The sequence below is a fragment of the Manis pentadactyla genome, chromosome 6 (genome assembly GCF_030020395.1).
Source record: "Manis pentadactyla isolate mManPen7 chromosome 6, mManPen7.hap1, whole genome shotgun sequence".
Taxonomy (NCBI): Eukaryota; Metazoa; Chordata; class Mammalia; order Pholidota; family Manidae; genus Manis; species Manis pentadactyla.
The window spans coordinates 154984806-154998951 of NC_080024.1; the positions used below are offsets into that span (position 1 = coordinate 154984806).

General features: G+C 48.4%; 1 protein-coding gene across 3 annotated transcripts in view; it reads left to right on the top strand.

Annotated features, from left to right (window-relative positions):
- The window catches only part of TSHZ1 (teashirt zinc finger homeobox 1), a 78775-nt gene that overhangs the window by 56797 nt on the left and 7832 nt on the right, over positions 1–14146 (top strand). The window lies entirely within an intron of this gene.

The window sequence follows — 14146 nt, forward strand, 5'->3', positions numbered from 1 at the left end:
GACTGCAGCACCTCCTCCGTCCTTCTACCCGGGATGTACCTGCAACCTCACTAGGGATGCAGATGAGGAGGGGGGCCCATTCACCTGCCGAATTCCCTTCTGCCAGCGCCCCAGGCATCCTGGGCTGCAGTGTGCCTGAGCCCCATCTCCGTGTGCTCAATAATGCAGCAGGATTTTGCTCCACCAAAGTGTCACCTGTCTGGGTGAGCTGTGCCAGTGTCTATCTGAAGTGACAGCCATCTTTGAGTACCAGCATCTCTCACTGACTTCTCTTTCATCACGCACCTCAGAAAGGTAACATTTTCGACAAGGTTGTTTCCTCTCTCCGTCTCATTTCCTGCCCCCGCCCTCACCTCCTCCCCAGCCCTTAGTGCACCTGATCAAAACATTACCACTGACGAAGGTTTCCTTCTCCGATTAAATGAGCCCGACTAACCTGGGAATTTCATGAAGAAAGACCATGAAACGCTGGCGTGCAAAGTTAATGAATCTGGTAACAGAGCAGTACTGAGCCAGGTGATATGATCTAGCACACCACCCTCTCCTCCCGCTTCCTTAGAGAATGTATGGAAGTCAGCTCCGCGGCGTGGTTCTAACATCTGTCCTGTCCCATAATGGTAATTTGTATACATAATGGAAACAGGTTAAATACTTCCATTCTAATGTTGCCAGCAGGGATGAAAATGAACATTTCAATGAAATCATCTCGACAGAGCAGAGCAGAGCAGAGCAGGGAGGGGCCTGGGCCGATTCATCTCCCCTCCCTTTGGTGATGGGAGGCCCTAATGAGAATGCTTGGATGTATAGTTTATCAGATAGAAGAAGAGGAGTAAATCTCAGAGATGAGAATGGCAGCAGAACTGTGGGTCTGGCAGGCACCTTGGTCTCCCACCGCAGACCTCTGCTGATCACCGGCCCTTCTCAGTCAGAGGCAGGATACGGGGACGAGGGGCCAGGACTCTTCTCTCTAATGGGCTGCCAGCTCGGCCTGTCTGCAGCTGCTGAAACCCCGGCGTGGCCTCGGGAACAGGTCTCCTAGAGCTCTGTCCTGAGACGTAACAGGAGGGGGCAGAACCGGGCGTTTTCATTTCCCTGGAATCAGAGGTTGCCCACTTTCAGAATGGCCTTCTCTTTGCCTAGAGTCACTTCCCTTCCTTAGCTGTACATGTGAAGAAAAGCCATTTCATCCGAGTTGCCAGTGCTATTCAACATTTTTTAAAAATTGGAACTCAGTTCCTGTTCACTATATATCCTATACGGGTTACTCTCCTTCTAAGGAAAATTACCAGGTCTCCCATCAAGAGAAATTCTCTGGTGCCAAGCGTGCTGTAACGTCTTTGTAAATCCAAGTGTGTTAATGTGGATTGTTCAACATCTTCCCCCATGAACATGCTGTATTCACATTGCATTTTGCAGTATCACCGCCTTTCTCCTGTCTACGTGGTATTCCCTAAAACCCCAGTGAGTCAGAAATGGAAACATTTAGTCAGCTAGCGTAGCACATGAAAAGCCGATATCTGAATGATTCCAAATATGTAAATTTGAGGCAAAAGCAGAGCATCTTCTATTGAAAGATCCCATCTTTCACTTTGCATCTGACTCTTTTGTAATCAAGTAGATACAGATACAACACAGGCGTGTTACCGCATGTGCGAGGGTATTTTGAGTAAATGTTGGCATCTGCTAGGTTTTGGAGCACAGATTTAAAGCTGACTCGTAGAAGCAAGTCATGCTCAGGGGAAAGCCTTTCCTCTATGGCCGCTTCAGCTCCCTCAGCAAGGCACCCTCACCCGTGTTCATCTATCTGAGGAGCACTGATAGGGAGGTGTGGGGTTCTGCTGGCATAATTGGGGTGCAGGTTAAGATGCAGTTTTCAGGAGAATACAAACCAACTTGCTCAGAGCCAGCATTATTAAGACTCAAGGAGATTCAGAACTTTACTACATTCAGCCATTAAAAACCAAATACAGATGTCACTTCCCACCATTCTTTTTTTTTATGTTTTATTTTTTTTTATTTTGGTATCATTAATATATAATCACATGAGCAACATTGTGGTTACTAGATTCCCCCGATTATCAAGTCCCTACCACATACCCCATTACAGTCACTGTCCATCAGCTTAGCAAGATGCTACAGAGTCACTACTTGTCCTCTCTGTGCTATGCTGCCTGCCCCGTACCCTCCCCCTATGTTATGAGTGTGAATCGTAACGCCCCTTATTCCACTTTCCCTCCCTTCCCACCCACCCTCCCCAGTCCCTTTCCCTTTGGTAACTGTTAGTCCTTTCCTGGATTCTGTGATTCTGCTGCTGTTTTGTTCCTTCAGATTTTGCTTTGTTCTTATGCTCCACAGAGGAGTGAAATCATTTGGTACTTGTCTTTCTCCACCTGGCTTATTTCACTGAGCATAATACCCTCTAGCTCCACCCATGTTGTTGCAAATGGTAGGATTTGTTTTCTTCTTATGGCTGAATAGTATTCATTGTGTATATGTACCACATCTTCTTTATCCATTCATCTACTGATATGGACACTTAGGTTGCTTCCATTTCTTGGTTATTATAAATAGTGCTGTGATAAACATAGGGGTGCATATGTCTTTTTGAAACTGGGATCCTGCATTCTTGGGGTAAATTGCTAGGAATGGAATTCCTGGGCCAAATGGTATTTCTAATTTTAGTTTTTTGAGCAACCTCCATACTGCTTTCCACAATGGTTGAACTAGTGTACATTCCCACCAGCAGTATAGGAGGGTTCTCCTTTCTCCACATCCTCGCCAGCATTTGTTGTTTCTAGTCTTTTCTATGTTGGCCATCCTAACTGGTGTGAGGTGATATCTCATTGTGGTTTTAATTTACATTTGCCTGATAATAAGCCATGAGGATCATCTTCTCATGTGCCTGTTGGCCATCTTAATTTTTTCTTTGCAGAAGTGTCTGTTCATATCCTCCGTCCATTTTTTAATAGGGTTATTTGCTTTTTTGGGTGTTGAGGCATGTTGAGGTCTTTATATATTTTGGAAGTTAACCCCTTGTCAGATATGTGATTTACAAATATATTCTCCCATACTGTAGGATGCCTTTTTGTTCTGCTGATGGTATCCTTTGCTGTACAGAAGTTTTTTAGCATGATGTAGTCCCATTTGTTCATTTTTTATTTTGTTTCCCTTGCCTGAGGAGATGCATTCAGGAAAAAGTTACTCATGTTTATATTCAAGAGATTTTTGCTTATGTTTTCTTCTAAGAGTTTTATGGTTTCATGACTTACATTCACGTCTTTGATCCATTTTGAGTTTACTTTTGTGTACGGGGTTAGACACTAAGCCAGTTTCATTCTCTTGCATGTAGCTGTCCAGTTTTGCCAACACCGGTTTTGAAGAGGCTGTCATTTCCCCATTGTATATCCATGGCTCCTTATTGTATATTAATTGACCATATATGCTTGGGTTTGTATCTGGGCTCTCTAGTCTGTTCCATTGGTCTATGGTTCTGTTCTTGTGCCAGTACCAAATTGTCTTGATTACTGTGGCTTTTTAGTAGAGCTTGAAGTTGGGGAGCTTAATTCCCCCTGCTTTATTCTTTGTTCTCAGGATTGCTTTGGCTATCTGGGATCTTTTGTCATTCCACATGAATTTTAGAATGATTTTCTCTAGTTCGTTGAAGAATGCTGTTGGTATTTTGATAGGGATTGCACTGACTCTGTAGATTGCTTTAGGCAGGATGCAGGATGGCCATTTTGACAATATTAATTCTTCCAAGCCATGAGCACAGGATGTGTTTCCATTTATTGGTATCTTCTTTAATTTCTCTCATGAGTGTCTTGTAGTTTTCAGAGTATAGGTCTTTCACTTCCTTGGTTAGGTTTATTCCTAGGTATTTTATTCTTTTTGATGCAATTGTGAATGGAGTTGTTTTCCTGATTTCTCTTTCTGCTAGTTCATTGTTAGTTTATAGGAATGCAACAGATTTCTGTGTATTAATTTTGTATCTTGAAACTTTGCTGAATTCAGATATTAGATCTAGTAGTTTTGGAATGGATTCTTTAGGGGTTTTTATGTACAATATCATGTCATCTGCAAACAGGGACAGTTTAACTTCTTCCTTGCCAATATGGATGCCCTTTATTTCTTTGTGTTGTCTGATTGCTGTGGCTAGGACCTCCAGAACTATGTTGAATAAAAGTGGGGAGAGTGGGCATCCTTGTCTTGTTCCCGACTTCCCACCATTAAAATGACTGTTGCATACAGTAAATCTTGTTTTCCTTAAAGAAACAAGGATTAAAAAATATATATATTAGGCTGTGATTTGAGAAATAAAATTTTTATCTGATTTGCTGAAGATAAGATGTCTGGGCCTCATCATATAATTACAATTAGAGATGAAAATATTTTTTCACACAACATGTATGTCTTCACATTGTGAAGCATCAGGGCACACATTGCTGGTGCCACATTAAACTCTAACAGGGACCATATACATTGCCTTATGGCCACTTGCATTAGAATGCACAGAATTTTGTGTCATGCAAGATGACAGCACATCTTTAGGGACACACTAGCATCCAGAAGGCACATTTTATGACAAAAAATATTAACAAGATTTAATTAAAAAGAAAAAAAGTGGAGTCTAGCCATGAGATATGGTCACCTCATTCCCATTTGGGGGTGCTTGTTCCATGGCCTCCTGGCCGTCTGTGTGGCTGCTCTGCACGCTCTCCTGCTGAGAGCAGGCCACATTGTGTGCTCCCCATGTCACGGCGCACTGCCTGGGAGGCTTCAGAAGGGCACGGGGAGGCAGGGCAATGCTGTTTTGACACAAAAAGAAATAGCAGAAATGATGACTTGGAGTCTTTGTTTTATTTGATGGGAAGAAATGTCATTTATTTCTAACAGTACTTGTAAAAGGAGAATTGTATCCTGCAGTTACATTTCCCCCGCTTCCTCATTCATCAGGTTTCTGGGGGGCGGGCGGGTGATGGCAGGGGGAGCTGACATTTAGGGTGACAGTGGCATGAGTTGACTCTCTTCTCTGTGATTCAGTAGCTGCTCTCCTCAAAGTCTTTTAGGCTAAAAACTTGTATTCATTCACCTTGTGAAGTACGTTGTTCTCAAAGACTCATTGCTAGAAATGGAAGTTTCTACACATACTACATTTGAGGACATTTTTACCCATTTGAATTTTTAAAGAATTCTAGCTTGCAATGAAAACAAAAGATCATGACAAATAATTACTAAACTGGCGAGTTTTCTGCATCTCTTTCTCCTCTGCCTAGGTAAAAGTTTTTAAAAAGTATCTAGGAAAGCAGTGAAAGAGGATTCACTGAAAACAGTAAAAATAAACCTAATTAAGATAAGAGAATGAAATTTTCTGTCATGAAAGGGTGGATATAACTGTCTCAGACACCACTATTGTTCTTAAGGGAATTGCAGTAAAGTCCAGTGCTGTGTGATTTACGTGAACCTTCCAATCAAAGGTAGAAATAATTGTGTAGGATATTATAGCTCATGGGTGTACTATTGGCTTGTAATTTATATCCAACCATAGCACGTCTAAACATAAAGTGTCCTAACTTTGTGTTACAAGCGGGTCTCTTGTCAATCCCTGTAGATCTGCATCCCCTGCCCTCGCTGACAGCCACGTCCAGTTCCCAGAGAGGGGGCATCCCTGCTTCTCTTCTTTTATCCTGTGTGTTTAGGAGAATAAGCTACTGGATTTGAAAATGGAAATTCATTTGTGAGACACAAGCCATGTGAGGCTTGGACACTTGAAAGATCTCTTTCTCTCTTGTTTACATTCTGAGACTCTTAGCTCACTGTGTAACAGCGTCATGCTAGGGGACTGCAGGCACCACATGGGCGTGGTCTAAGCTGGATTAGGAGAAACTCGCTGCGGCCCCTTGTGAAGGCTCCTGTGTGTGGCCCGCACTCGGGGTGTGATTAGGCGTGTAGCCCGTGGAATGTTTCTTTCTACTTGTTTCAGTCATTTGATGATATAGTTCACGCACAACCCTCCTCTCTGGATTTCCAGTGTCATCCATCAGGATGCCTTACTCCACCTGATAGAAGTCTTCCTAGTTTTGGTGGTCAGATAACAGCAAGCTGGAACCTGGTGTTTTGCGCCTGGTTTGCTAGTACCGGCCCTGTAGAACCAGGCTGCTCACACTGGCCCAGGCTGGCTTTTATCATGGGGAGAAGTCAGAGCTGAAAGCACATGTTTCCCTGTGCTTGGCGCTGGCCACGCGCGTCTTGGGCATGGCTGGCTCTTTGACTTGTGGGCGCTGAGAACCTTTGCACACTGCATGTGAACACAGTCTGGGGCGGTGAGGTGCCTGCGTACTTTCTCAGCTTCACGAAGGGGTTGTTCCCTTTTTGTTCTTCTCACTTCATTTTAACTTGTCTTTTAATTTTCTCAAGAGTCTCATAGGCATTTTCTCCCTTCTTCTGCTCCCTGACATTGTCAGAAAGCAAAGAAAGGTTTTGGTCTTTCCATGGTGGTGTAAGCTCTCACCTGTGCTAGCCCCCCTGCTCGGTGTCACTGCCCAACACGCAGCGAGCTCCAGACGTGTGCTGAGTACCTGACGTGCTCGCTGGGCGGCTGGGGGGCACCTCAGGATGGGGTTCTTACTCCTCACCTCACTGGAAATTGAATTCCGGAGTCGTGAAGACCAGAAGAAATTGTATTTATTTTAGGGAAGTTATCTGTGGGTTCCTAATGAAATTAGACTTGGGTAAAAACCATAGGGCATTCTATTCAGAGCCTGCAATTCTTAAAAATTCTATTGGGTTTTAAGTAAAGAAATAATTTCATTATAAATCAGATGGTTTAGCAAACCAGTACGTGAGTGATGGGTATCAAGCAACAATTTTCCAAAGTGATAGAAACATTCTTGTTTACATTACGGCAGAAGTGGCCTTTTGACTTTGCCTGGCAGAATGTCAACCTTCCTGCAAAAAAAGTCAGAACTTACGTCTGTTAATTAACATATATCTTGCTTGTATTTTAATATCCTTTTCAGAGTAGGAAGGAACAAGCTCTACCTATATCTGCTTTCTCTGCATTTTTTATTTCCCAGTATATTCTAACTTTCATCAAAACCACCTGCTCTCTCTGTAACAGAGGTGAAGTTACTTTACAAGTGATCAGTTATAAATTTGGAAGAAAGTGTGTTTTGCAAGATTCTACAATGAATTGCAGCTGTACATTTATCACTTAGGTGTGTGGAAGGCCCTTTTGTGAATTGGCCCCTCGGAGTAAATGTATTTTGATATAAAGGCCATCTGTTCATGGATTTCACATTTGCCAGTGTAAAACCTAGTTTGATGTAGATGAACATGTAATTTGGTATGATTGTATAGTTTCACCAGGTGGCAATACAATAGCAAAGTTTGGTATTTACTGTAAGCCAGTAACCAAGCAGGGACCAAAGGCCTGTGCTTTATATTTATCATTTTTAAATTTCCATTTCCTCATTCATAACCAACTCTCAATTGTGTGTACTAATGAGGAAAAGAGAGCTTAGATCAAGTTTCCCAACCTGATTCTTGTCACTTATTTCTACTTGTCACTTATTTCCAGGGCCCCCCGGCCCCCACACTGGGCCCTGGGAAGCGCCCCCAGCCAGGGGCTTGGCCACTGCCCTGCGCGAGCCCCGCTGCCCCTTTGCTGGGGCTGGGCTCCCTGGCAGAGCCTGTGGCTGTCAGGGCGCTGCGAGGTGGGCAGACGGGCCTGGACGATGTAGGAGCTGAAGCCCTAGCTTCCTGGAGAAGCCGTCGGCCGCGCTTCGAGTCTGGTCGTTGGGTGCGCCGGCCCCACGGCAACAGGGGCCAGGCAGGCAAGCGATGGCTTTCCTAGGCCCGCGGCCTCACTTTGCCCCAGGTTAGCGGGAGCTTTCGAGGCGTGAGGCTAACAGGCTGCCTCCTTGTGGCCGTAGGAGGACGTCCCCTCGCGTGCATCTGGCTCCTTTTGAGCACCCGTGGGGCGTGAGGAGGAGGAGAGGCGGCGAGCGCAGTCGGGCTCCGTGAGGGCGGTGAGCGCTGCCCAGTCTGTGAATTCTTCCTGCAACCTCTGAAGACAGTAGCGGAGGCAGGGTCACACTCTGGGGGCCGAGTGAGTGAGTGGGGGTCACGCTGTCTGCAGGTGACTGGCTGGGGCTCCTTCCCGGGGCCCTGTCAGCCTGTCCCTTCCGACCGCCCATCCTCATGCCCGGTAATGATGGGGTCTATCCTGCAGTAGGAGCCACACCAACGGCCCCATGAGCCTGGACCCTACGAGCAGAAGGGGGTGTTAGCCTCCCCTGTCCACCCTGGCCTCTAGGTTCAGACTGCCCGGGCACCCCTTACCTCTGGTCACCCCTGCACCTGCCGTGTGGCAGATGTGGCCCCGGGGCCTTGCTCTAAAGGTTGTCTGGCCCATCCGTCCCTGATACAGATGGCCGGCAGACCAAAGGGCCCCTCGCTGCCTGGTACTGAAGCCACGTCCGGCTGGCCTTGTTTCCAGGCCCCATGGAGGCAGCCTGAGAATTTCCCTTACACAGGCCTTGTCCTTGGAGACACTCTTCTCACCCTCCCCTGATCCAGACTCTTAAAATGAACCCCAGTAGGTTCTAGATCCTTCTTAGGGGTCTGGACCTGGCATGCGGGTGCCCTTGGCCTGACCTTGCTTTGAAAGGTGGGAGCTGTTGAAAGTGGTCTGGGAGCTGGACCCTGCTTTTAAAGGCTGGTCTGGAGCAATGCAAGGGTGGGCGGGAGCCTGCCCGTGACCCTGGGGAGCCACAGGGCGGTCTGCCAGCCGCCCAGCAGTCAGCAGGATGGAAGTGGGAGCCTGGGGGTCGAGTGCTGGGTGCAAGCGGCTGTGAGCAAGCTCAGCGGTGGCGCCCAGGACCTGATGCTGTTGGTGCTGTGGGCTGGGAAGCCAGCCAGTCGTGACGGTTCTCAGAGGAGGTCACAAGGATAAGCTCAGGCTGCCTGAGCCCTCGCAGAATCCATCTGGAACCTTCCTTGGGCTAGGGGCCACCAGCAAGGGCAGCAGGGAGTGGGGACGGCTGTGCTTGTGCAGGAGCGTGTGTCCTTCAGAAGCTAACCCTACCTGCCCCTCGGCAACTCAGAGGCGCCGGAAGGGTGGCCAGTGGTTCAGGCTCAGGGTAGCCGGCCCCCAGCCGCCCCCCAGCCACCCCCCAGCCACCCCCAGGTCTGCACATCCTCATGCTCCTTATAAATCTGGGTTGAAAGTTAGCTCATCTAAAAAATAGATACCGAGCTAAAAGAGCATGCTAGAAGAGTGAACTAGCCAAGAAATATCAATTATGAAGACCAGTAAACTGGCAGGGTGCATGGGAAGAGTAGAAATCCTGAAGCTGGGAAAAGACAGCTCCCATGTAGTCGAGGCTGGAGGCATCCAGCAGGTGGCCACGGAACTGGGGGCCGGGAGGCCCCGCCACCTGCTTCCTGTCTGAGGGACTCAGTCGCCCCTCAAGGAAAGGGGCGGAGAGCAGGCTCGGGGGCAGTGCTAAGAGACCCTCCCGCCGACTGAAATCCCCCTACAGGAGCCCGAATACCACGCACCCTCATTGTTCTTGCCCCCCTTTACTCTTACACATTTCTTAGAAAATCAAAGTGGTGGATCAGCAGAGCCCGTCCCACACTCCCGCCCCCAGGCTGCGCCCTGCCCTTCCCAGGCTCCTGGGTGCCCAGGGTCCCCAGGGCCGGGCTCAGAGCGGCCAGGTGCTCACTGAAGTTTCGCTGCCAGCCATTTAATTCCAGAACCATGTGAAATGGCTAATCCATGTTTGCTGAACTGAAAACTTGGAAGATTTTGAAAATAGAGATATTTATCAAGAACCACTTCACTCAACAAACCCATATAGTCATTATCTAGGAAAAGAAACACGATTGAAATTCTTGTAAAAGGATTTTTCCTTTGTACTGTGTACACAGTTTTGTCTTCTGCTTTTTTCATTTAATGACCCTCTCCAGGTATTAAACCACACTTTTTAATGCTTGAATAATATTGCATCATAGGAATAAACTACAAATCACCTTACTAACGCATTTTGTTGAAAATTTAGACTGGCAGATGTTATAGGGAGAAATACACTAAAGGACATCTTTGTGCAAAAAGCTTTTTTTTAAATATTTCATAGCATCTTCTTCTGCTATACTTCCAAAAATAAAATTATTGGGCCAAAAGATGTCAACATTTAAATGTTTTTCTCCTTTTGTTGAGAGTCTCTCATTTGTAACACCATGACTGGCACATAAGAGTTGTTCTAAATACTTGGTGTAGAATTACTTTGGGCCATTCATTCATTCAGTGGCATTTACAGGACAACGTGTTCGTTGGCATTGACATGTTAACAAAGGGAAGCAACTGAGTCCTGATGGCAACAGGGAAAGACCTCTGACTGGGAGGCTGTTTACCCTGATTCAAATCCTGTGTCCACTGTGCACCCTTGGGGAAGTCAGTCCACTTCTCCAAGGCTCAGTTTCTTATATGCCTAACAGCCATTTCAGTGATGCTGCCTTGAAGGATCAGATCATGAAGACAAAGTGATAAAGTGCAAAGGCCCAGCCAGGGCAGCTTGGGGCGGTGCTCAGCAAGGGGAGTTGAGGGAGAGTTGGCAGGTTGACTGAGAGCACAGATGGGTAAACAGCTCCTAATCCTGTAGGGAATGGTGAACTCTGTGAGGGAGTAGGAGTCATCATCAAGGAGATGACATCTGAGCCTCCCCTAAGGACAAGCGTCATTCACCAGGCAGAGAAGGTGGGGAGGTTGGGGCCAGGTCGCCCTGAGGGCTGGACATGTGACACGAAGGGAGTGGTCCGCAGGGGGATATGGTAGCAGACATTCAGATCCAGCTTCCGGGAGACCACAGCAGGGGCCCAGCTGGAAGGCCATTGCCATGTCCGGTAAGGTGCTGAGGGTACAAATTGTCATGGGCAGGGGGCAATGCTGGGTATAGGGCTTAAGAACGAGGAAGCATTGAGGATAACTCTGTTTTCCTGGCATGGACAATATGTTTAGGGGTGACTCAGCGAGTTAGGAGATTCTAAATCTATTGGGGAAGTTGGGGAGGTCAGGAGGGCCTCATTTGTTCACACATAAGATGCATGGTAGTGCCTGTGGGTCACCTACATTGTAAGTGCATTTCAGGCCACTTGGAGCCCTCCTGTGTGCCAGACATGGGGCAGGTCCTGAAAACCCGCTGAGAGGATCCCTGAGCCCAGCCTTCACAGGGTGGGGAGCACAGGCCTGTGGCTATCATGTGCAGGGCTGGACATGGGTCCGAGGCTGGAGTCAAGCGCCAGAGGGCTCGGGGAAGACGCCAGAAGAGGCTGCAGTGTAAATGCGCGAAAGGGGAGAAGGGCTGCCTGGGACGCTGGCTTGCCGGCCAGTAGACAGTGGGGTCAACACAGCCACTCCTGGGAGTGGGGTTGGGCGGGAGGAGGTGCGGCCGTGTCCCCATGGGGACGGTAGGAGGGGGGCCAGGAGCCTCGGCGCTTTCCTTCCTGATGTCCTGCCCTCCAGGCCCTGGCCAGCTGCCTACTTAGCCTGCTGTGCTCCTCCTGGGCTTTGAGCTCCAGAGAGTGGGATGCTGGGGGCCCCTTCCTCTCCCTACCCCCTGGAAAATGCAGGCTTGGGTGCAGAGTGAGGGGTCCCCTCAGGAGGGCTTTCTGGTGGGGGAGGCTGGGCTTGCTCTGTGTGCTCCGCCCACGCAGGCAGTAAGACTGCCCTGGGCTGTGGGGTCCTAAGGAGGTGTTAGCTCAGCCTGGGAACTTCCCGGTGCAGTCGGGACGGGCCCTGGAGGAGCATGGGCTAAGCACGGTCTGATGACACTCTACTCTGCTGAGACGTGGCCAGTGTGGCCGGCAGATGCCACCTAAGTCATGCCTGGCCCTGAAATGCCACTTCCAAGGGTGAGGACAGGGGACCCTGAATGAACCCCAGAGGCATGGCAGTGGTGCCCCATTCCTGTGTTGGCAGAGCTGAGATGAGTGCACACAATGATGGGTACCCATTCTGGGTGGATGGCGAGAGGCCTTGTTTGAGCCCAAGGAGGGAGACGGCCCAGCCGACGGGTGACTGCAGCGCGGGCAGATATGCGCAGGTGGGGAGCCAGCATGACAGGCTGCCCTCACTGAGCCGGACTGGTCCAGGTAACACGATTCCTTTACATCAGAGTGAATTACTGGCTAGGGTACAAACCTTCCTTTCATAAAAGTGGGTCAGCTGGGTCATCTGGTGGCTTTTGCGGTTGATGGCTGACACGGCTTCTTAGGGAGTATCCCTAGGGCTGCCTGGGGACAGCGCTGTGGAGGAGCTCTGCCCTCCCCAGTTTGTGCCATAGCCCTCAAGGTCACCAGCAGAATCCACAGGGGGCCCTGTGGCCCACGCCAACCCCTTTAGCCAGGCTTGCTTAGAGGTGATGAGGTGGCTGGTGCTTCTGCAGTGGGGCCCCTGGGCTGAGGATCCGAGCTGCAAGCCCTCAGAACCCTGGACCATGCTCAACCTCAATGATGATGGACAAAATGAACTTGGTGATCATTTCTCAGTTTTATAAGCTTTGCATTTTACAGGCGGGCCATTGGGTTATTGAGCGCATTTTCCAGACACTAAAGTCTGTGGTAAGACCTCAGGTCTTGCACTACTGGCCACTCTTCACGCCCATGGCACATTATGAATGGAAGTGTGATTCCCAGACTGGTTGGAGCACTGCTGTTCTACATTCAACCATGACACAGACATGAGCAGACGTGAGCATGTTGCTCAATGCCACCACTCAGGTGTGGGAGAGGGTGTGTGCAGGCCTTCTGGTGAGTCCAGCCGAACGAGGCTGTGCCGGTGACCGTGAACATGCATGTGAGTGTGCGCACGTGTGCTCACAGGGGTTGTGTGTGCACGGGCCCCCAAGTGCTTGCAGTCACCTGAACTGTAAGCCCTCCATTTGCACTCATGGCACTTGCCCCGGCCCCCGGGGTCCAACCCTGGGCAGCCAAGATGTTCTGTGTCCTTAGCATCAACCATTCCTGAAAATGTGTGCTCTTTGCCACATTCCCTTAGGATCTAGCTCTGATAGTGTGATGACGAGTGATTCTATTTAATGAGACACCTCTCTCAGGTTGTGTCAGTGCCTTTTACTAGGGGCTGTTTGGAAAATATCTTAACCCCCAATATCCCAGTAGTTGATGGAAAATGAGTTCAGCTACAAGTCCATTGGTCAAATAAGTTAAGAGGTGGCGCATACAATGATAGGCAACATAATAAAGCATCTAAAATGTCCTGCAATAAAAACATCAGGCTTCATCTCATGGTTTGCATGCCCTCTGCCCTCTCACTCACGTGACAGCCGTCAGTGTCCTGTAGTTTCCCCTGGAAAATGCTGTCTCAGCTTAAGAAGTCACCCTGCCAGTTGTAGCCTCAAGAAGGCAATGGTAACCTATTATTATTGGCCTTGTTAAAAATTTTAAACTTTTTTTGTTGTGATAAAATACTCATAGCACAAAAGCTACCATTTTGACCATTTTAAGCACACGGTGCAGTGGCATCACGTGCATTCATGTTGTTATGCAGCCGTCACACCGTCCATCTCCAGCACAGAAACTCTGTCCCCATGAAACACTAATCCCAGTCCCCTCCATCAGCTGCCAGCAACCGCAGTTCTACTTCCTGTCCCTGTGAATCTGGCTTCTCTGGGGACCTCATGTAGGTGGAGTCCTATAGCACTTGTCCTCTAGTGATAGCGTATTTTACTTGGCATAATGTGCTCCAGGTTCATCCACATGGTAGCAGGTGTCAGAATTTCCTTCCTTTTTAAAGCTGAATAATACTCGATTATCTGGGTACCCGTATTTTGTGCATCCATTCATCCATCAATGGACACCTGGGCTGTTTGCACTTTTCGGCTCTTGTGAATAGTGCTGCTTTGCACAGCTGTGGCCCTTTGAGACCTGTCTGGTGTCCTCATGCAGGTGACGTCCGGTCCAGGCAGGGGCCTGGCTGGTGGTTCTGATCTGTTCTTTGGAGGAAGACCAGAGTAATTTTATTGCTTGTCACTGAGGAGTGTTTTTATTTGTGGAAACCATGTAACACTGTCTGTGGGATATCTTGCTCTACAAGTTGGCAACCAGGTCCCTGCTATGGGAGGGCATG